Source organism: Podarcis tiliguerta (genome assembly GCF_965153285.1).
Source record: "Podarcis tiliguerta genome assembly, chromosome: 3".
NCBI lineage: Eukaryota > Metazoa > Chordata > Lepidosauria > Squamata > Lacertidae > Podarcis > Podarcis tiliguerta.
Window position 1 is genome coordinate 49,838,380 of NC_139536.1, and position 21,928 is coordinate 49,860,307.

General features: G+C 42.5%; 1 long non-coding RNA gene across 2 annotated transcripts; it reads left to right on the forward strand.

The window, feature by feature from the left end:
- The first annotated feature begins 8,218 nt into the window (after positions 1-8,218).
- Positions 8,219-19,959, forward strand: LOC310673704. 2 transcript variants are annotated; one of them, XR_014509202.1, is made up of 4 exons: positions 8,219-8,293; positions 13,192-13,321; positions 18,742-18,829; positions 19,616-19,959. It is a non-coding gene; the product is annotated as an uncharacterized lncRNA (long non-coding RNA). The 2 variants fall into 2 exon arrangements; XR_014509203.1 differs by having other exon boundaries at positions 19,683-19,959.
- The last annotated feature ends 1,969 nt before the right edge of the window (positions 19,960-21,928 follow it).

Sequence of the window (21,928 nt, forward strand, 5' to 3'; positions counted from 1 at the left end):
AAGACAAAGAAGCAGGGATGCACAAAATGACAAATTTGGGGCAGGCTATTCGCAGGTTCAGATGTAACACCAAAACGAAACATGACTAAGCCTGGCAGGATGCTGAGGCCTGGGTACTCTTTCTCTTTTTCTTTTTGTACACCATGATTCTCTCTCTTACTCAATGGTTTGAGGAAAACCATAGCTTGCCATTTCATCCTAGGGATGGGGGGATAGGGGACACTGGGTTTAATTTACGGTACATTTCTAGCCAAACCTACCTAATGAAGTGAAACAGACCCATCCTTCAAAATTCAAAATTCACACATCTCTGAATATTACAGTGTAACTTTCCTGCCAATAAATGTGCGCAGAAATGCATTTACTAGGATTTACTAGAAATGCATTTACACATACAATTGCATATATTCATAAAAATAGCATATAAAATGCATTATATAGGGGGAAATTGCTTTGCAATAATGTGCATATTGGGCAAAATTGCATACCGTGTTGTGTATTTTAGGAGAAAAACATAGTAAAATGCTGCTGAATTTTCATGAGAACTTGCCTTTTGTAGAGAAAATTGCATACTGATGTGGAAATGTGGAAAACAGAGAGAAACTCAAATAGGCAGATTTGCCTATCCTCATGTCATCCAAATCAGCAATCCGTTGCTTGCTCCAAACCAGAAAGGGAGCCTAGGAATCATAGTGTGAAGAGCAGTAGGGAGTGTGCAAGCCCAAAGATTCTGCTGGAGGTTCAATTATTGTCAACACCATACAATGCTAAAAACAGCTAAAGCAGGTTATGATCAAGATAATAGGGTGGGTCCTAAAATATATATCTAAAGTGTCAAATGCCAGAGCAAAGAGGCGCATCTTGAGCAGAGGACAGAAACTACACAAAGAAGCTTCCAGACATACCTGTGCATGAGGGGAATCCCAAAGTTTATGGGCTGTCATGGGGCTTCAATCCCCTGGACTCCTGTGGGTGGTGGATGTGACACACCCACCCATTGAAGGTGGGAGCAGGGCAACATGACCAAGTCTGGGGTGATTTAACCTTGGACACTCCATGTCTAAAATAATCAAGAATTCAGGGGGTTCTTCATATGTGATAGTATATAATATAAAACTACAGCCATGACTCTTGATATTCCTGTGGCAACTTATTTCATCAATGAGGTATAAATTAAAGCTGAGGCGTGATGGAAACAAAACACCTATTTTTATGAGTGATAAAATTTGATGGTTTCACTATTAAAGGCATAGTTCTTATCTTCTGTCAGAAATGCTGATTCAGGTTTAAACAAGAATTTTACTTACAATACTCTGCAACAGAACTGTTTCTATTAAAACTATCTCCTCCTAGAATGGCGATCTGCTTTTATTCTTCCTGTAAAAGCACATCTAGCCCCTTTCTAGGTCCATCCCCTACAACTGTGGAAATTAAACAGGTTTATCTTGCCTGACAAAACCCTAAGCACAGCAGCTATTTCCGTAGCCAGACCCTTTCTGCCAGTCAAACTGTCAAATTCTCTTTGTCAATCTCCCTGTCTCCTGATTGGCCATTTCTCCTCTCTGCCATGATTGCCTAAGGGTCTCCAGGATGATGACTCAATGATCTGTCCGTCATAATGGGACTATCAAGAGCCACTCCTGATGATATTAGCACCCAAGAGGATCTGTAGGGAAGGAAGCGGACTTTCAGATGTTTGGGAAATTAGTCATTAGTCATTTAGGGATAGCACCTTGAATTGCCAGAAATGACCTGGCAATCAATGCAGCTAGTTTAAAACATCATGGTTTGATGCTGTAACAAAGCAAAGCTCCAATTCTTTGTTTCTTTTCAGTCTTTCCTCCCATCAGAATGAAATGAGCAAAGCATATATAGAGCTGGACTTACGCACAACATGATATTTTCTCCTTGGCTCTTTCCTGCTGGACAGTGATTCAGGAGGCAATTGTTATCCAAAACGTATGTGTGAAACCTGAGAAAACCCACAATGCCAGCTGATGAGTGTGATAGAGTGAAAATCTACCAGCTCTGAAATTCCCTCCCTACAGAGATGCATCTGGCACCTTCATTATTTAGTTTTCATCCTACGCCAAAGATGCATGTCTTTAACAGGTTCCTTGCCACCTGAGATACTTATATTTTAGCACCTGTTCTGCTCTCTTAGCTGCAATTTGTTGTAATTGATATTAATAAAATTGTAACCTATTGTGGGACCTCAAGAAACATGTCAAAATAGTAAAGGAAGGGGAGTGGTGATAATAATACATTTCAGAATCTACATGAGCCAACAGTGTGACGTGGCAGCTAAAAAAGCCAATGCAATTCTGGGCTGCATCAATAGGAGTATAGCATCTAGAACAAGGGAAGTAATAGTGCTACTGTATTCTGCTCTGGTCAGACCTCACCTGGAGTACTGTGTCCAGTTCTGGGCACCACAGTCCAAGAAGGACACTGACAAACTGGAACGTGTCCAGAGGAGGGCAACCAAAATGGTCAAAGGCCTGGAAACGATGCCTTATGAGGAACGGCTAAGGGAGCTGGGCATGTTTAGCCTGGAGAAGAGGAGGTTAAGGGGTGATATGATAGCCATGTTCAAATATATAACAGGATGTCACATACAGGAGGGAGAAAGGTTGTTTTCTGCTGCTCCACAGAAGCGGACACGGAGCAATGGATCCAAACTACAAGAAAGAAGATTCCACCTAAACATTAGGAAGAACTTCCTGACAGTAAGAGCTGTTTGACAGTGGAATTTGCTGCCAAGGAGTGCGGTGGAGTCTCCTTCTTTGGAGGTCTTTAAGCAGAGGCTTGACAACCATATGTCAGGAGTGCTCTGATGGTGTTTCCTGCTTGGCAGGGGGTTGGACTCGATGGCCGTTGTGGTCTCTTCCAACTCTATGATTCTATGATTCTATGATTCCGTGAAAGACTTAGACTATATTGCTTGTTTTTAGTTTAATACAACCTATGCTTTTCTCTTACTTAATCTTGACTTTTCTTTGGGTTTTTAATAAATTGTGATTCAGGAATAAGTAACAATTGAAACAAGGGATGAGGGTGGCGCTGTAGTCTAAACCACAGAGCCTAGGGTTTGCCAATCAGAAGGTTGGCGGTTCGAATCCCCACGACGGGATGAGCTCCCGTTGCTTGGTCCCAGCTCCTGCCCACCTAGCAGTTCGAAAGCATGTCAAAGTGCAAGTAGATAAGTAGGTACTGCTCCGGCGGGAAGGTAAACGGTGTTTCCGTGCGCTGCTCTGGTTTTGCTAGAAGTGGCTTAGTCATGTTGGCCACATGACCCAGAAGCTGTCTGCAGACAAACGCCGGCTCCCTTGGCCTATAGAGCGAGCACGCAAAACCAGAGTCATCTGCGACTGGACCTAATGGTCAGGGGTACCTTTACCTTTAGAACTGAAACAGAAATACATTGGTCAGCAGAGGAGTATGTAGAATGAGAGGCTGCTTCTTATTTAAATTAATTTCCAATACAGAAAGATGCCGTCTCTTCTCCAATATGCCCCTCTGCTGGCCAATGGATATATGTCCATGTTCCCAAAAGAAAGAAAGAGAAAGTTAACGGGCACTCCCTGCTTTCTTTGTGGCTGAGATCAATCTTCCTATCCATTTTACCTCATTAAGGCCCTGTATACAGCTAACACCATGCCTAGTCTTCTTATCTCTTTGAAAGATGACCCAGTAAAAACAAACAAACAAACAAAAACTTTGCATATTTTCAAAAACAAAGTCATTTGTGGTGGGCAAGACCTAAAATTCCAGTAGGTGGTTATTTGTAAAGAATAAAAAGTATTACGCACCCACACGTACATTCTCTCTCTTTTCCTGCCATCATAAAGGGTTTGACAGGATTAAGTGAACCATGCTGAAAGCTTACCATGGAAGCATCTGGTCTTTGGTTTCAGATGAATGCTTTTCATTTCATTGTCTGCTTGCTTGTGTGTGATGAATTTCATGGACTGACTCAGGTTGCGCACAGTGCCTTGCAGGCGAAGGATGTTACCCTGGGCAAAACATCCAGTGTCCTTCACAAGAGATTGGTTTCCCCTGAGAAACACAAATGCCATCTGAGCAGCCGTGATGCAATGGAAAACACATTCTTTCATTTTGTGATTTTTTTTTAAAATAAAACAAAACCCAGAAACCTACTATTTTAGGATAAACAACAAAAGCTCTGCCTAAATAAAAACTGTGACCTCAGCCATTCAAAAAAAGAAAAGAAAGAAAAGAAAAAGAGATGCCTTTGGTCTGGGTAGGCTAATCGAAAAACGTTTTGTGAAAATTGTGGAATAAGGGAATTGTGAGGACTTGCTGTGGACCCGAAGGTCATCTGATCCAACAACGGGCACTCACTAAGGCAGGATCACCTATGCCGAATTCCCTAATTACTTTTGAAAGACAAATATAGTCTACTGGCTTCATTCTATGCTGCTGCTTCCGCTCCTGTGGCCTAAGGTAAAGTTTGTATTGCATCTGTGAAGAGGCATTAAAAAATAAGAAACAGGGGGACCAGACCCAAATAAGCAGGCTACTATGAAACATCAGTGCTCTCTTGCACCAGTGTTGAGGAGACATTTGAGAACCTAATAGAGGCCTGCTGGAAGAGGTCAATGCCTATCTGGTCCAGTGTCTTGTTCTCACAGTGGCCAACCAGATGCCCACATACAAGCAATGTTTGGGAAGGAATGGGATTCCAAACCAAACGATCCCCATTCTGCTTCCTTTCTTCTCATCCTGAAATGAGTGCTAAGATGTAACTGCTGAAATGGCATGAATGCCAATGAATAATAGGGATGGATGAGGGATCTGTTTTAAACTGATTTATATGCAAAATGGGTGGTTCCGACCTGATTGAGCCTGCATCAGGCCACCACTTGCATTGAGTCAGTGCCTGCTTAGGTTAGACACACTCATGCCTGAGGGTTCAAAAAAAGTCTGGCTAATTATGCACAAAATTATACACAAAAATAGATGTATAATTCATATGGCAGAAATAATGTGTGCATTAATGTATATAATAATATGTGAGAATTGTTTGCATTTTCAGCAGAACCAGAGGGAAAATAACTCACTTTCTGTTGAGATAAAGAGTGAGAGGGGAATTACCGCATTTTTCGCTCCATAAGACACACTTTTTTCCTTCCTAAAAAGTAAGGGGAAATGTGTGTGCATCTTATGGTGCGAATGCGGGCGGGGGGCAGGCAGGAAAAGCCCCCAAGAGCAGCACACAAGCTCTGCGGCCAGTCAGTCCCTTCTCCCTCCTCACAGAAAAGCCTGCAGGAGCTGTGCGCTCCTTAAAGGGCGCGTGGCTCCTGTGGGCTTTTGCGGGAGGTGGGGGAATTGCCTGGCTGGAGGGGCTGCACACGGCTAAAGAAGCCAAGACAGCAAGTGGGATCCATCCCGCTGGCTGTCTTGGCTTGTGCCATAGCCGTGCGCTTCCTCTTTAGCCCCGCGCAACCTCTCCACCCAGGAGAGGCTGCGATCGGCTATGGCACAAGCCAAGACAGCCAGCAGGATGGATCCCACTCGCTGTCTTGGCTTCTTTGCTCTTTGGGGCTGAGGGGGGGGGAGAGAACCTGGGCTTCCCCTGGCAGCCCTGAGCAGCTCTGGGAGAAGCTGCTCTTTGGGACTGGGGAGAAAAAAATAATTCCCCCCCCCTCTTGATTTCCCTCTCTAAAAACTACGTGCGCCTTATGGTCTGGTGCGCCTTATGGAGCGAAAAATACAGTTGGAAAAAATCTGTGTGGGGAAGCTCAACATAGAGATTTTCAGAAAATTCCATTCTGAGTGGTGAAATCACTAGGATTTTGCCATGAGCCTGACCAAGCCGTACAGCAACAAAAAGGAATGGTACCCTGAAATGATTCTTCTTGTTTTCATGCCCCTAAAGCTCACTTTTCTGAATCTTTGAAGCTTGCACAAATGCCTTTGGTGATTCAGCTTCAGATGCATCTCTGCTAAAAACCATTCTCATTCTTAAAAGGTCACATAGTTCAGCTGAGCCACATAGGATCTAAAGCACTCGAATATCAGTATTGATGGATGGTGTTGTGCCAATGCTGAGGAAAAGTTGGTACCTTCAAGCTGAAAGAATTAGAATGATCAGACCTGTGGACAACCTGTCTGATGGGCTGGGAGCCTCTTTTCCTTTATGGACATCCTGACCCCACCTCTTAGGTCCTATGTGAAGCTAGATCTGTTAGGGCAAGGAGCGTAGCTTATTTAGTGGAGGAGCCTTTCCTGTGAAACAGGCACAGGAAACCCATGCAAGCCCATCATGAAACATTATGACCTTGAGCCATCCATCTCTCAATATTTTATTTAATCTTGGTTCTATCTTTCTGCAATTAGTATGGCTGGTCATGGGTGTAGCTGCCCCTACCCCCTCAATCAAGTAAAACAATAGAAATACACCAGTGGCCAAAATTGTGGAAACCTTTGGGGAAAGTATATTTCTGAGGTTTGATGGCTCATAACACCTGACTGGCTCTCTAAACACTCAAGCTCATTGGCTACATTCAAATGAAGTAAAGTTACTGCATATCAACCTAAGCAGGTTGTGCTTCCTTTTTCTGGTTATTTGGCTATACTTTTTAACAGAATACAGATAATTGAACAAACTTTGTTGCATTACATTCTTCATTAAATTATCTTTCCATTGATATATAATTTTATGGTATTACTCCCCAAAAAAGTGGTGTTATGAGCCATCAAACTTCAGAAATACACTTTTCCCAAAAGGTTTCCACAATTTTGGCCACTAGTGTACTTAACTAACTGACCAGTCTTGTCGACTCTGCCCCCCTGACAGAAGTCCTGTCCCCCCAACAAAAATCCTGGCTTTGCCATGTGGCTTCTTGGACCTGGAATAGGGAGGCAGGAAGCATCCATCTAGCTCAGTTTTGCCTACACTGACTCGCACAGACACTCCAGGGTTTCAGATGGAAGCCTCTCCCAGCCCTTCCTGGAGATGCCAAGGATCAGCTCTGGGACCTTTTACTTTCAGAGCATGCGCTTGAAGCTATGGCCCTTTCTTAACTCCCATTAGATGAGTCAAATGCCTTTCCTACCTCCTCTTTCCTTATGCAGCCCCCTGTCCCCCTTGAAATCAACTCCTGGGTACTGGAGGATCCTTCAGGGACCTTTTGCATGCAAAGTGTGTGCATGGGGTGTGGCCATCAGACCACCTTTAGTTTGAACTGCCCCTCAGGCTGTTTGTCAGAGTTGAAATGAAAAGAGCAATGAAAGGAGTTGTCTCTTGGTGTTTGTTCCTCCTTTCCTGGGATTTTTTTGTTTGTTTTCGTATTGCTGCTGTATGTTTTTCTTGGATAGATTTCATTCTATCATCAGTAGTCTTCCTGATTTCTGGAGAGCATCTGGCCTTTGGTATAAAAACAGCTTCTAAGTTATTAACATAGTTACAAAAACCTATATGGAGTCTTTTTATTCTTTGGGCACTGTAAATTGTTTAACCTACAAAATAGTAAGTGTCCTAGAAGCAAACATTAATGTGAAATTTCCCTCCTTGCCAACCACTGTTGGTCGGGTCTGAAGGAAGAAATACAAACGAGTTTCATATTAAAGCTTAAAATGGGACTTTTTATGGCACTTTTAAATATGATGCTGTGATCAGGCAATTGCGTAATAAGGATAAAAAAGGGGGGTTAGCCTTAAAATGGCTGTTTTCATTATTCTATTTCATGACTTAACAACCGATGCTTCAGAAGATATCTTCAGCACATAAATACTTGAACACGCAAAGTCCTGTGCCTTAAACTCTGACTTCAGCACTTAAAATTTTATAGGGTAATTTTTCTTCACTTGGAAAAGCTCTGCACTATCCCTATTGAAGATGTTTCGTGTACAAAGATGTATTTGCACACATCAAACACATACATTTATTGGACTGTGGCAGAAGTCAGACTCACAAAGTAGTTAAAAAAAATTAAACTTTGTTTCATGTCTTGAAGTTAAGAGTGTTGTTATAAAATGAAGGTATTTCAACTTTTTCCTGTTACATAGAATAGGTTAACCTTTTTTTATATTACTAAGTTTTCTCTGGAAGCTTTTTTTCTGTCTTGTTTTCACAGGAATAAATCCTCAGGGATATTAAATGCAAGGCAATATTCACACGAGCCCTCAAGAACATGTTGCTTCTGGGGCTTCAAGTCAAATACAGAAATTTGTGAATTCTAGAATGTTTCATCACAGCTAACTATAGGATTCTATATCAGCTTGAGAAGAGGAGTGGAGAGGGCTGCCATTGACTCTCAAAGAGGCTGTGAGTAGACACGGGGGTGAAATTTGATTCAGTTTGCATTATAGGTGAATTTTCCTAATTTACACTTTCCAAAATGCAGTTCTCCAGCCAAGCAATGTGTACAAAAATGCATATCCTAAGGGGAAATATACATTAAAATGCAAACTGGTACGGAGAACTGAACATCAGTGTGAAAAACTGAGAGAAACCCAAGCTGACAGATTCACCTGTCCCTAGTGAAAACATGTGATGGCGGTAGTGATCTCTTCTCTGCCCTTATGAGATTCACATCTGCCTGTTCATCATTATTAATCTAGGCGGTGGACACACCAAAACAACCTTGGATGCAGATCTCAGCACGCAGGCAAGAAGATATGTGTGCAGTGGTCCAACAAATAGCTTGGGTTCAATCCATTTATAATGGTATAAAGGTTAAAGCCAGCACTTTAAAATGGGGCTCAGAAATGCACCCAAATTCAGTGCAGCTGGTAGAGCAAAGGTCCTCACCCCCATTCATAACTCTGGTAGACACACTCTGAACAAGCTAAAGTTTCCAAACTGTGCTTAAAGGCAGACCTAGTTAGATAACTTTATTAAGATTCCATATATATATATATATATATATATATATATATATATATATATTAGTTATTTTGTTTTGGGCTTCTTTTAATTCAGCTGCCTTTAATTAAGTACACTTATTGTGATTTTATTACATTTTTATCTTTAAGCTGCCTTGGAAGAATTTAGCTTTTAAAGACCAATACAATATTTTAAAATAATAATAATAGTACAGTGTTACCTCGGGTTACAAACACCTTGGGTTACAAACACTTCGGGTTACAGACTCTGCTAACCCGGAAGTAGTACCTTGGGTTAAGAACTTTGCCTCAGGATGAGAACAGAAATCACGCGCCAGCGGTGCAGCGGCAGCAGGAGGCCCCATTAGCTAAAGTGGTACCTCAGGTTAAGAACAGTTTCAGGTTAAGAACAGACCTCCAGAACGAATTGTTCGTAACCAGAGGTACCACTGTAGTACTAAAAATATGGAACCATCAGAAATTTCCTAAAGGTAGTCGCTCTGAGATAGAGGCAGAGTTCTGTGGGGCTCTTAATACACAAAATCTAAAACAGTTCTGGTGAACTAAGAGGAGAGCACAGCGACCAATAAAAACTTTTTGTTTCTCACACTTTGTAAACACTTCAGTTGGTGCTCTTCATGCTGCATCAGCAACACAAATGGAAAGGATGGCATTTGGCTCAATATTGTTACTGCATAGAACAGATTGGATAGCCTTCTTTCTTACTGAAATGCAGCTTATTTGATATATTAGACATCTTCTAAGGAAATTTCAGCATGATATGCAAACCATGCCAAGTCATTTCACCATCATGTGTAACATAGTAGACTATAAATTTATTTGGCTGTCTCACTGAGGTTGTATATTTTCCCTGACAAAATTCTCAACTTCCATATGAATATACAATCCTTCTTTGCAAAATACTTTTTTTTTGGGGGGGGGGGGACTAGTTAATATATTTAATGCCTCAGTGCCAGACAGTATATTCTAATATGTCTCTTTATCAAAGACCATAGATTTTCAAAACTGCAGGAAAAAGATGGCTCTATTTTGGTTTGCATTTGAGTTTAGATTTAATGTAGCCTTTAAATAATTGCAAAAGGAGAGCGTATTTTGATTCTTTCCCAGCCTGCCTGAAGAAGTATGGGTCTTTCCAGCCACCAGAGCCATGTTGTTTGATTACTAATGCTGGGTGGGTGGGTTTGTTTTCTAGGAGACTACTCCTATCCCTTGTTGTAGAAATATATTCAATACAGGAAGCAATTATTCACTAATCTTCAGCAGTAGCAAACTGAATCCTATGCTAATCAATATAGCTCATCCACCACTGAATGCATAAGCCACTGTTCTGTTGCATCTCCCATCAGAGAGAAATGGGTAGAAAACAGAAAGGGGAGTGGCTAAGCACACAGCTTATTGCAAGGGGCTAGGGGGGCAGGCAGAGGCAGCCTATATATGGCAGCTGCTAGGTTCCTGTTGGTGACAACCAAATCAGCCATTATTGTGGGTCATGCTTCGCTCTCACTGGAATCCCCCATGTCTTCTCACAAAAGCAAAAGCACTTCCCCATTGGCGTATGTAGCAGCTATTTATCTATGGGAGAATATAAGGGCTTTGTCCAGAGGGGCATTGTTGGGACTGGAGGAGAAACTTGACTCTCCCACCCTACACAGGAATGTAGGAAACAATGTTATACTGAGGCTGCATACACTCTATAGTTTTGGTGCACATTTGAAACCTATTTCCCACCTCAGGGAATTTTGGACACTGTTTGTTAAAGATTGCTGGGAATTGTAACGCTGTAAGGGGTAAACTGGGACGCGGGTGGCGCTGTGGGTTAAAGCCTCAGCGCCTAGGGCTTGCCGATCGAAAGGTCGGCGGTTCGAATCCCCGCGGCGGGGTGCGCTCCCGCTGTTCGGTCCCAGCGCCTGCCAACCTAGCAGTTCGAAAGCACTCCCGGGGGCACGTAATAAATAGGGACCGCTTACTAGCGGGAAGGTAAACAGCGTTTCCGTGTGCGGCTCTGGCTCGCCAGAGCAGCGATGTCACGCTGGCCACGTGACCCGGAAGTGTCTTTGGACAGCGCTGGCCCTTGGCCTCTTTGAGTGAGATGGGCGCACAACCCTAGAGTCTGTCAAGACTGGCCCGTACGGGCAGGGGTACCTTTACCTTTACCTTTAAGGGGTAAACTACAGTACCCAGAATTCTTTGAGGGGGGAAATGCACTTTGAATATACTTTAAATATATAGTGCTTATGCAGCCCTAGCCAGACCACTGGTCCACCTAGCTCATTTAGTCTATGCTGACTGGCAGGTGGTTTCCAGGGTTATTAGAATAGAATAGAATAGAAATTTATTTGTCATAGTCCGTATATACACAGTATACACAACAACGAAAATCAAACACCCACCCAAAGACCGGCTTCACATACACATTTGCACGTACCTCCAACACTCTCATCCCATTCAGACATAATCTATAAAACATACATAATCCAGAATATAACATGACCTATTAAAAGCATAACATGACCTAAACCCTATCTCATTCCTTCCTACTCCCTACTTGCTATTTCTTACAACTGGCCCTGAGATCATTATTTAGTGCAATCAGAGCTCTTGGATAGAAACTATTCAGAAGGCGTGTGGTTCGTGTTTTCATTGTCCTATATCTTCTGCCCGAAGGCAACAGTTCAAAGAAGTTGTGAGCAGGATGGGTGGGATCTCTCAGGATATTGTGTGACTTCTTCAAAGTGCGAGACGTGAAGATCTCATCCAGGGTTGGTAGCTGGAGCCCTATAACATTCTGGGCAATTTTTGTTATTCTCAGTAAAGCTTTTTTATCCGTTTCAGAGCTGCTTCCATACCACGATAATATACTATAGGTTAAGACACTCTCGATGGTACTGTGATAATAGGACAGGAGTAGGTGCTGAGATAGATTCAGTCCCCTGAGCATTCTCAGGAAATACAACCTCCCCTGCACCTTCCTCACAACCATGTTAATATTTGCAGTCCATGAGAGGTCCTCAGAGATATAAATGCCCAGGTATTTAAAACTACCAACCCTCTCCACCTCCTCGCCATTTATGTGCAATGGTAAAAATACACTTTTCTTTCTCCTAAAATCAACTATGAGTTCTTTGGTTTTTTTGGTGTTAAGCATAAGATTGTTTTCTTTACACCATTGAATTAACCCCTGTACTTCTTTCCTGTAAGCAGTCTCATCGTTCTCACTAATGAGCCCCACCACTGTTGTATCATCCGCAAATTTGATGATTGTGTTGGACTTATACAGTGGGGTACAATCAGATGTGTACAGGGAATAGAGAAAGGGACTTAGCACACATCCCTGAGGAGCTCCTGTGCCTAATACTAGAGTAGAAGAATAGTAAGGTCCCATTCTCACTGTCTGCGGCCTGTCAGTCAGGAAATTCCTTACCCACAGACAGATCTTCTGATGTATACCCAAATTGATCATTTTAAGAAATAACCTGTCTGGCAAAATTGTATTGAAGGCAGAACTGTAGTCCACAAACAACAGCCTTGCGTAGGTTCCCTGTCGTTCTAAATGACTCAGTACAGTGTGGACAACGATGGAAATAGCATCATCAGTAGATCTATTTCTTCTGTATGCAAACTGGAACGGGTCTAGAGTGGATGGAAGACCAGCCTTAATATGATCTAGCACCAATCTCTCGAAACATTTCATAACGACAGATGTTAGGGCTATTGGTCTATAGTCATTGAGAGATACCACCACTGACTGCTTGGGGACTGGCACTATAATCGATGTCTTCAGACAGGTAGGGACAGAACCCTGCGACAGGGATAGATTAAAAATGTCCGTAAATACACCAGCTAATTCTGCAGCGCAGTCCCTAATTACCCGTCCCGTGATTCCATCCGGTCCAGCTGCCTTCCTAATGTTAATGCACCGAAAGGCACGTTGTACATCAGAGGTCTGTAGTAAAAATGGTTGTCTATCAGTAGTAGCTTCTGATGATGTGCTGGTAGCCAATGCTGTAGTGTCAGTAGTTCCAGTTCCCACCTCCAAGCGACTAAAAAATTGATTCAGTTGATCAGCTAAGTGCGCACTGCTGCTAGCCAGTTCGTTTTTAATATTTTGCCCTGTAATTTGTCGCAGGCCTTGCCATACTCGACGAGGGTCGGAGCTCTCAAAATGTTTTTCGATCCTCCGGCAGTACATAGCTTTGGCGGGGCAGGATCACATGCAAGACCCTGGAGTGTAACACAGCCCCCCCCCCCCAGTTCTGTGTTATTAATGCCCCAGCCAGGATGAGTGTAGACTTTGACTACATGAATTACACATTTCAGTAATTTCAGCTCTGGCGTGTGGCATCCAGATCCCTAAATCAGCAGTTACTGTGTGAGATGGTTTGAAAGCACATGGTGCACCTTCAAGAGCAATCGAAACAGTGAGTTGTCAAGCACAGGGAGCTAAAAGGTAAGCTCCAACCATTTGTCCCCAAGAGCATCTACTTTTCTGTTACCAAAGCAGAAATGCTCTTGATTTATATTTCCTTTTCGCTCTTTTATATCTCTGCTGAAATATAAACTGCCTCTCATTCAGCGTATAACAAATGAATGTGCGTTGGCAGCAGCTTGTGACATTCATGTAATATTTCCTGGATGCTCCCTGATTGGAATCTATCACCGGTGGAACATTGTGTGCACCCTGAATAGCGAGTCTGTCACCTTCTTTTAAATTCATTGAGAAGTGGCGCTGATAACGCCTCTCAGACCTTTCAAGGCGTATGCATATTAAGCTAACCGCTCCTGCATATATTTGTCTCCTGTCGTATTCTCGCCATCTTCTACAAGCTGAATACAATGTATCGAACTCGGCATCCAGCAATCGCGGAGGAGGATCCTCTCCGCCCCTGGAACTCGGTCCCAAAAACAGTACAAAATGAGAGGGAAAGGAGGAAAAAATATGTAAGGATGAGGACAGCCTTTGACTGCTCCTGCCACTCTTTGATGATGGTAATGTTAACAACAACAACAACAACAACATCTCCAGCCTGCAAAAGTACCCTGCCCGAGCACTGGAACTTTCTCTACCTGATTTTTTCCCCTTCCCCATCCCATTTTGGCTCCCAATATCTAAGAATTTAACCAAAATATTTACCTGAGAATGTTGGGATCAGGCTTGCTATTTCCCCACTCTGCGTCCAAGCATGCTTTTGCCAGTAGGTAAAATCCAGCAAAAGTTAGGCGCAGTCTTGGTGAAAGCGTATATTTTTGTTCCATTCAATTTCAAGGGAAGTGAGACATGCTCAGCTGTCTCTGGGTTGCATTCCATGCTAAAGCTGGGCTCTTCTTTTGATCGTCCATTTACTTGATGCCTTTATTTTTATTTGGCATTTTTCCCAATCCTGAAGGATCACAGTTGACTGTAAGATATGGGATTAGAGCCAGATAAATCTGAGTAGAAAGGAAAGTGTACAGGTCACTTGAGAGTGTTCCAGGCAGAAGTCTTAGCCTGGCGATAACATTGATGGGCAGTAGCTGATGCTGGTGAAGAAAGAACTACAGAAACCCACATTTCCCAGGTGTGGCTTCATTAGGCAACTGAGGAGACCCAGTGGGTCCACTATAAAATTTCCAGTGGTCATACCTATCTTAATTTAGCATTCTATCCTTGAGGCATCATATCTGACTGAATTTACAGGTGCTTCCCTTTTGAAGAAGGTCTGTACATTTATATCCTACCTTTCCTTTAAGGAGCTCAAGGCGGAGTTCATGGAGCTTCTCCTCCCCTTTTCTTTCTCACAACCGGGTAGGTGGAAATCCAGCAACTAGCACAAGGGCACCCAGTAAGTTTTGTGACTGAGTGGGGATTTGAACCCTGGGCCCCCAGGCCCTAGACGAACAATTTAACCACTACACCACACCAGAAGTGCAATTGTGCACACAATATTGAGGGGGATCAGTGTCACGTGCACATGTGACATCACGTGCGTGACACGCGCCATGCACAAATCATCAGGAGAAGACAAAGTATGGAGCCCAGCACCTCTGGCCCTAGGAGTTGGTGCCTATACGCTACACTGACTCTCTTACTACACTGGCTTTTTATGAGGTGACAGACGTTATACCTGAGGGGCCATTTTGCTCTTTATACCTTTTACTGCTTTATTGCTCTTCTCTTGCCCCTGGTCGCCCTCAGTCACAACTTCTTGTTTAAACTTCTTTTCTTTCCGCAAGGAGCAAACTTATTTCTTGTCTGTGTTGGATTTGCCCAGAACAATGTCACTCTTTCCCTTAGTCACGACAGCTTCAGTAGCCAAATTCTTATCCTGACATAGTAATAAAGGCTTTTGCATGATTTTCACAGTGTTGGAATAGCTGCAACAGCAACTTGAAAGTTCTGTATGACTTTTCAAGAATTTCTGTAAGCTTCCATTCTGAGGCCATCTGACCTTCTTCTTGACCTCTGCCTTGTGAGAAATTTCTCTCTCCTAAAACCGTTCTTCCTTTGTTCTTTCATGACTACTCTTCTGAGAGTGAAGCAATACCCAAGTTTTTGACAAGGCTAGTTGATTTAAAATATATATTTTTAAGATTAAATATTTTGCATCCCTAAACTTCAGTATCAACCATTGCAAAATTAAATGTTAGGTTGAAGTAGGGATGGTGGAAAAAAATTCAGTCCACATTTTAAATCATACCAACCTAATAAGATGGTTCTGAACTTATATGTGGATTGGAATGCAGCTGTTGATTGGATCACATACTTCTCTAAATATTCATATAGAATATCTTCAGAATGGAAATCGTATGATACAGGAATGTTGCCAGCTTAACAAAAGCACCACATCCATGTATAGTTTCTCTGACACAGGTTTATTTAATTTACAAATGTACTGAATTGTGTGAGGGTTGTGTGTTTTTTTTAAGAGCTCTCAAGGCTGCATAAATAATATATAACTTCTTAGCACATAAAAGTGGCACCATGGATTTTGGAAAGTTTATGGGAGATGGATTTGGCAAGTAAGAGTTAAAACACCCAGAATACAAAATGTTTGCAGCAGTGGTGCAAAAAGCACTAAAGCAGTTCCTTGGTGAACATTTCAACAGATTCAGCTAAAATAAAGTGAATTTGTATACGGATGCCTGTCGTTTTTGCACAATTTCCCACATTGACAGAACCATGGGCTTTGACGTAAATTTGGCATCAATCCTAAACCATTGTTTTGCTTCATACCATTTTGCTTTGTGCTGTGACTCTGTACTGCATATGTAATCCTTTTTGTTGAACCAATGATGGCCTCTGGAAATACATGCTAAGCTACCAAACTCTTTAGACTGAAGACAACTGGCAACACATAACCCTTCTCCTCCCAATAATACAGTAGTCCCAAATGTTAATTCAAAATAACAAGTCAAGTTTGATCACTAAGAGCTATTGAATATACAGGGTTATGGAGAAATCTATTAACATCTGAATGAAGATCTGGGAATGGACACAGTTCTTAATGGTCAAATCCTATGATGGGACTGACAGATCTTTAAAACCATTACACAGGAGGTACACTGAAAATTAAATGCTACTGGCATTTCTCTCATTCCAACCTGGAGCCTTTGGGCACACCCAGTTCTGGAATCAGGAACACTATTTTAGAACCTCTGAATTGCAAAGTACAGTATTGGAAATTCCCCCTGGACAACTCTGCTGAACCTTATCTTCTGAAGGCAGTACAACCCTCAGTTAGCTATGGAGTTGTCATAACAAAAGATTATTTTCATACTGGCTGTAGGTCAGTGGCAGAGCAAATCTGTTACGTATACAAGACCCCCGATTAGATATCCAGTGTGTTCAGGCAAAGGTAAAGGTAAAAGACCCCTGGATGGTTAAGTCTAGTCAAAGGTGACTATGGGGTTGCAGCGTTCATCTTGCTTTTAGGCTGAGGGAGCCGGCATTTATCCACAGACAGCTTTCCGGGTCATGTGGCCAGCATGAAACTGCTTCTGGCACAACGGAACACTGTGACAGAAACCAGAGTGCACAGAAATGCCGTTTACCTTCCCACCACAGCGGTACCTATTTATCTACTTGCACTGGTGTGCTTTCGAATTGCTAGGTTGGCAGAAGCTGGGACAGAGCAAGGGGAGCTCACCCTGTCGCAGGGATTCAAACCACGACCTTCTGAATTAGCAGATTTGAACCACAAACTTCTGATCAAGAGGCTCAGTGGTTTAGATCACAGTGCCACCCATGTCCCTTGTGTTCAGGTAAAGAATCTCAGATAATAGGTTTGGGAAAGCTTGTGACACACCACCATCCCCAACAATCCACTACTCAACTCAGGAAACATTGTGCCTTCTACGAATGACCCAGTTTTACCTCTCCCCAGCTAAGTGACAATTGAATTTCAGCATTTATCAGGATGGACGAGAATTTTCAGGAAAGGAATTGCTTTTCAGCTCTTTTTATTGCACATATTCATAGAACCAAGGGATTGTAGAGTGGGAAGGGACTTTGGAAATCACTTAGCCTAACCTGTTCAACGTAGGAATCTTGCTCCAACAGCAGCCCTGATAGATGGCCATCAACCCTCTTCTTAAATACCTCCAGTGAAAAATGGCTCTCCAATTCCTGAAGTGGAATATTGTCATGTCATACTGTTGGGTAGTTTCTCTTGAAACAGTTGAAGGGTACCAGCTTCACAAAGGCTGGTCTAAAATGACCTGGCTGCACCTCTGCTCAGAGGATCCTCCAACCCTGAAGACTGGGCATTTTTCAGAGCACTGTTCCCCTAGAGACTGAGCGTGTGTTGTTTCTCTGACACTCACCCTTCACTAGGCTGATCAGCCATCTGCTCCAAGGTTGCTTCCTCGCACAGGTGTGCGGCAGCAAATTAATAGGAAGGAGCCACCAGAAATAAAGTGCCTTGCACTTTATGATCAGTCACCCCTCATTATTTATTCCCTTTCAAGCCACTGCAAAATGTCCACTTGGGATCTGCATCAATGGGAAAGTAATCCTTCAATGCTACTTACTGTTTGAGAGTTCAAGCCCGATCATTTGTTAGGCTCCAGCCCAGGATGCAGAGCTCCTTCACACTCTTTGAACTTGTCAAATTGCTCCAGGAAGGGCTGCAGAACAGAAAAGGATGAAGCTCTGTTGCTGAATAGCTGCAGTGTGTGCCTTCCTGCGTATAGAATATCTTTGCAGCACATGTCAAGTGCTTTACCTATGCCTGGAAGTAGGTGCCTGGTTTATAACTGTAAGATGCATTTACAGGAAAGGCTGTTTATTACCCATTTTACAGGTCCATCACAGACCCTGTGCAAAACTGGAAAGTCGAGTCCATTAGCCTCAGCCAGATTCTCAGGCACACCTGGCTTTTAGTTTTAGAGGCTGACAAATCCAGGACAGCCCTTGATAATTTAAAAGACATAATGTTGGTGATATGTGATCTCTTTTATTGGGTTTTGTGCGTGGAGAGGTAATGTGCCAAGTTTCTATGTGGGAGATCCAGCTCATTTGTCCATTCAGCCTCAATGATGGTGGTGATAAGAATTCATTTCATATATGCCTCACTTCCAGTGAGGGATCTCAAAGTGATTTACAGCTGAAAAGCAGATTCATCTGACAGGGCTGCAGACACTAAGAGACAGTTCACTAGCACTAGCTACTTCCTGCTGCACTAAGGATGTAGCTTCCCTCTACCTGGGAAAACTGCAGGGCTGGATCAACCACAGGGCTACAATGCCATTTGCATTCTTCATTCTCGTTTGAAGAACCAATCAGTTTTGCACCAGATTGGGTTTTGATGATTGACCTCTTTCTTAGGGGTCCCAGATGGGATTGCCTTTGCTTAAATAATTGCACAAGGGCTTTTTGTAATCATATCACAGCCGAAGATGCCTTACAAACATTCATCAGTGCCACATGGAGACAGCAGAGGGAGCTTCTACATGGCCAGGAGCAGTCTAGCTTGAGGAGGTAAGAATTCCATTGGCACTAAATCCTTATGCATCATCTTATGGCCTGTTGCACTGGAAGTTAGCTAGCTGCCTTATACCTCAGTGCCTTTGCAGGTAGTGGTTCTCCAGCTTCTCAGGCAGAGAAGTCTTTCACATTACCTTCCGCCTGGTCCTTTTAACTGGGGATGCCAGGGAACAACTACATGCAAAGCAGGTCCTCTACCCCTGAGCCATTGGCCCCTTTGGAGAGGTCCAAAGGAATTAGGCTGCCTTTTGCTTTAGATAAAATTGGACCAGTCCAACCATTTTCAATGCTATGATTTAACTTCATTGTTAAACATTACTCGCTAGTGCTTAGAAAGTGGCACAGCATGAATGGCAGAGCAGGTTGCAAAACCATTCACATCCATGTCCACAAATCACAGAACAAGCGGAAAACATCTTAGATCTGTGCTTTCTACGAACGGGACAAGCGGAAGGGTGGAGAAGCCATGAATTCAATGGGATTTTCTTTCTAGTAAGTGGGTTTAGGATAGCAGGGCTGGAGAACCACAGCCTAAATGTTGCTTAAACAATCATGGTGACAAGTACTTGGGTGATGGGTGTCATATTAAACATATTTATATTTTCCACAAGTGCAAGGGAGGTGGTAATGGTTCAGGCAAGTTAGGTGGAATCGACATGCATATAAAAAACGCTGTGAAAATGATTTTTTAAAAAAATGTTTTGAAAAAGACATTGAAATTTGCATAGCTCGTTGTCACCATCTAGTGTCACATTTGTATTTAAAATGTTTTATTTGCAGTTGTATAGCCAAGTCCTCATTTTCATTTTTTAAAAGAGAACATACTGGGCCTGGCTGCTTCCTACAGAGCTGTGCAATGCAAAAAGTTGATGCCTAGGGAGCCATAAGAGGAGGAGAAAGGTTTGCTGGAAGATAACGCCGCCTGCAATTTCCTAATGAAGAACCGTGGCTTATGAAAGGATAAGACGAGGGCCTGAAATAGAATTTGGAGAAAAGAACAAAGTTCCCTAAAGCATAATTAACTAGGAAGATTTTTTTGTTAGGCAATTTACATTAATCTTCAGAAATGAGAATAAAGCTGATGGACAATATGGAAGTAACTAGAGTAAAGTCATTTCCCACCACTTCCTGAGCAGCTTCAAATTGATTTTTTTTTCTTACAAAAAGTAAGTTTGATTCCATGAAGAGGCCTTGAGGGCAGTAATATAAAATTATATGGATATTTAACTGCACCGCATTGCTGTGCTGTAATTAAGCCAAAGTACCTTGCAATTATTCCACCAACTGGGTTAATAGATTCAACAGCAAGGCAAACCCAGGCAGCATGGTTTTTTAATTTATTTATCTATTTATTTTGAGGAACTTTTGATAGGCAAAAATTATAAATGAAATGGATTTGCATTTCAGATTCCTAAAACCAGCCAAAATAATAATAATTCTAATAATTGCTTTGCCTTCATTCCCAGCGACTGAAATGTTTAATTGCCTCTTTGCTCGTTGTTTTTAACATGATACAGAAACCTTGACAAAAAAATAGAGATTCTCAAAATATGACTCACAGTAGGCTTTCATATGTGCCCCTGAGTTTACAGTGAAAATAGCAGAAGAAAACATGGAAGGTCTTTTCCCGAGCAAACAGTAACATATGGCATATTAAAACTCTGTTTTCTCTGTACTGCAGTGTGGTTGTATTTAAAATACCAGGTGAATGAAAGGGGGAAGCCTTTCTACAACAAGCAAACCCAAGTAAGTATTGTGTGATGAAGGATGAGTAAATTTTCAGTAAAATTTGTACATGTGACTGCAGGGTGTGGGGTGTGGAGTGGGGGTAGATAAGTGAAAGGTAAGATGTTTTGCTTGGAGAAAGTCCCAGGTTCTGTAGCATCTCCACAGAGGGCTGTGAAATGCCTTTTTCTGAAACCCAGTGGAGCTATTGCTAGTTTGTTCAGGGGGTGTTTCAACATCTTTAAAGGCAGCGACGAACTGAGACAGAGACGAGCAGCCAAATCTCCTCATTTTAGTCCCTTGTAATCGCCAGCAGTTTTATGCTGGATATGTAAACCACACAGATGTCTTCTCTCTTCATAAATATTAGCACTAATGGCTAAACGAGAGAGAGATACATTACTAACACTTTAATAAAGCCAGAAGTGCTGACAATTAGCAGCGAAATTGCTCATCTCTAGTCCACTTCCCTTATTACTGATGGTATGTGGTTTCCTCTTGTCATGGAAACTTTTGCTGGTGCGCCCCTGTGGATACTGCAAAAGAACTCCTGTGGTGTGGGCTCAGTTAGAAACCTCTCATTGGAATTAATAGCCAATGGGCATTTACTGTATATCGATGAGAGCATAAAGGTCAAAAATAGTTGCATTCATGAAGACCATTTCTGAGATGCTTCCCATGTTACTTACTCTGATGTGGATGTGAACACCAATGAGCATTGGGAAGGAAGTTCTTGAGGGAAAATAATCATGGACAAGAACAAATTAGGTGCCCTTGGGAACCAGTGATGGGCCTGTGGGTGGTGTTATCATGAAACCTACCCTTTTTGGTGAACTTCTTGGGTATTTCCCCAGGACTGATGAGGGAATGCCTGGCTCTGAGTCAGTAAGATGCAAACTGGACAGAGCAATTCAAACGCTCCATCAGCCACATTGGAGGGGCTTGAGATGAGGGAGAGGTGTCTCTCAGGCCACCTGATAGATGGTTAAATTCTGGGAAATAATCCACAAGGATATAAACTGTGGCATTTGAATACAGTGGTACCTCAGGTTACATACACTTCAGGTTACATACACTTCAGGTTACAGACTCCGCTAACCCAGAAATAGTGCTTCAGGTTAAGAACTTTGCTTCAGGATGAGAACAGAAATCGTGCTTCGGCAGCGTGGCGGCAGTGGGAGGCCCCATTAGCTAAAGTGGTGCTTCAGGTTAAGAACAGTTTCAGGTTACGTACGGACCTCCGGAACGAATTAAGTACTTAACCTGAGGTACCACTGTAGTTTATATGTGATCAAAGGTGCCATTTAGGGTGGGTGGTCTGTGGTGGCTTCCAGTTCCTAGTATTTTCAATCAAATTATGGTTGTTTT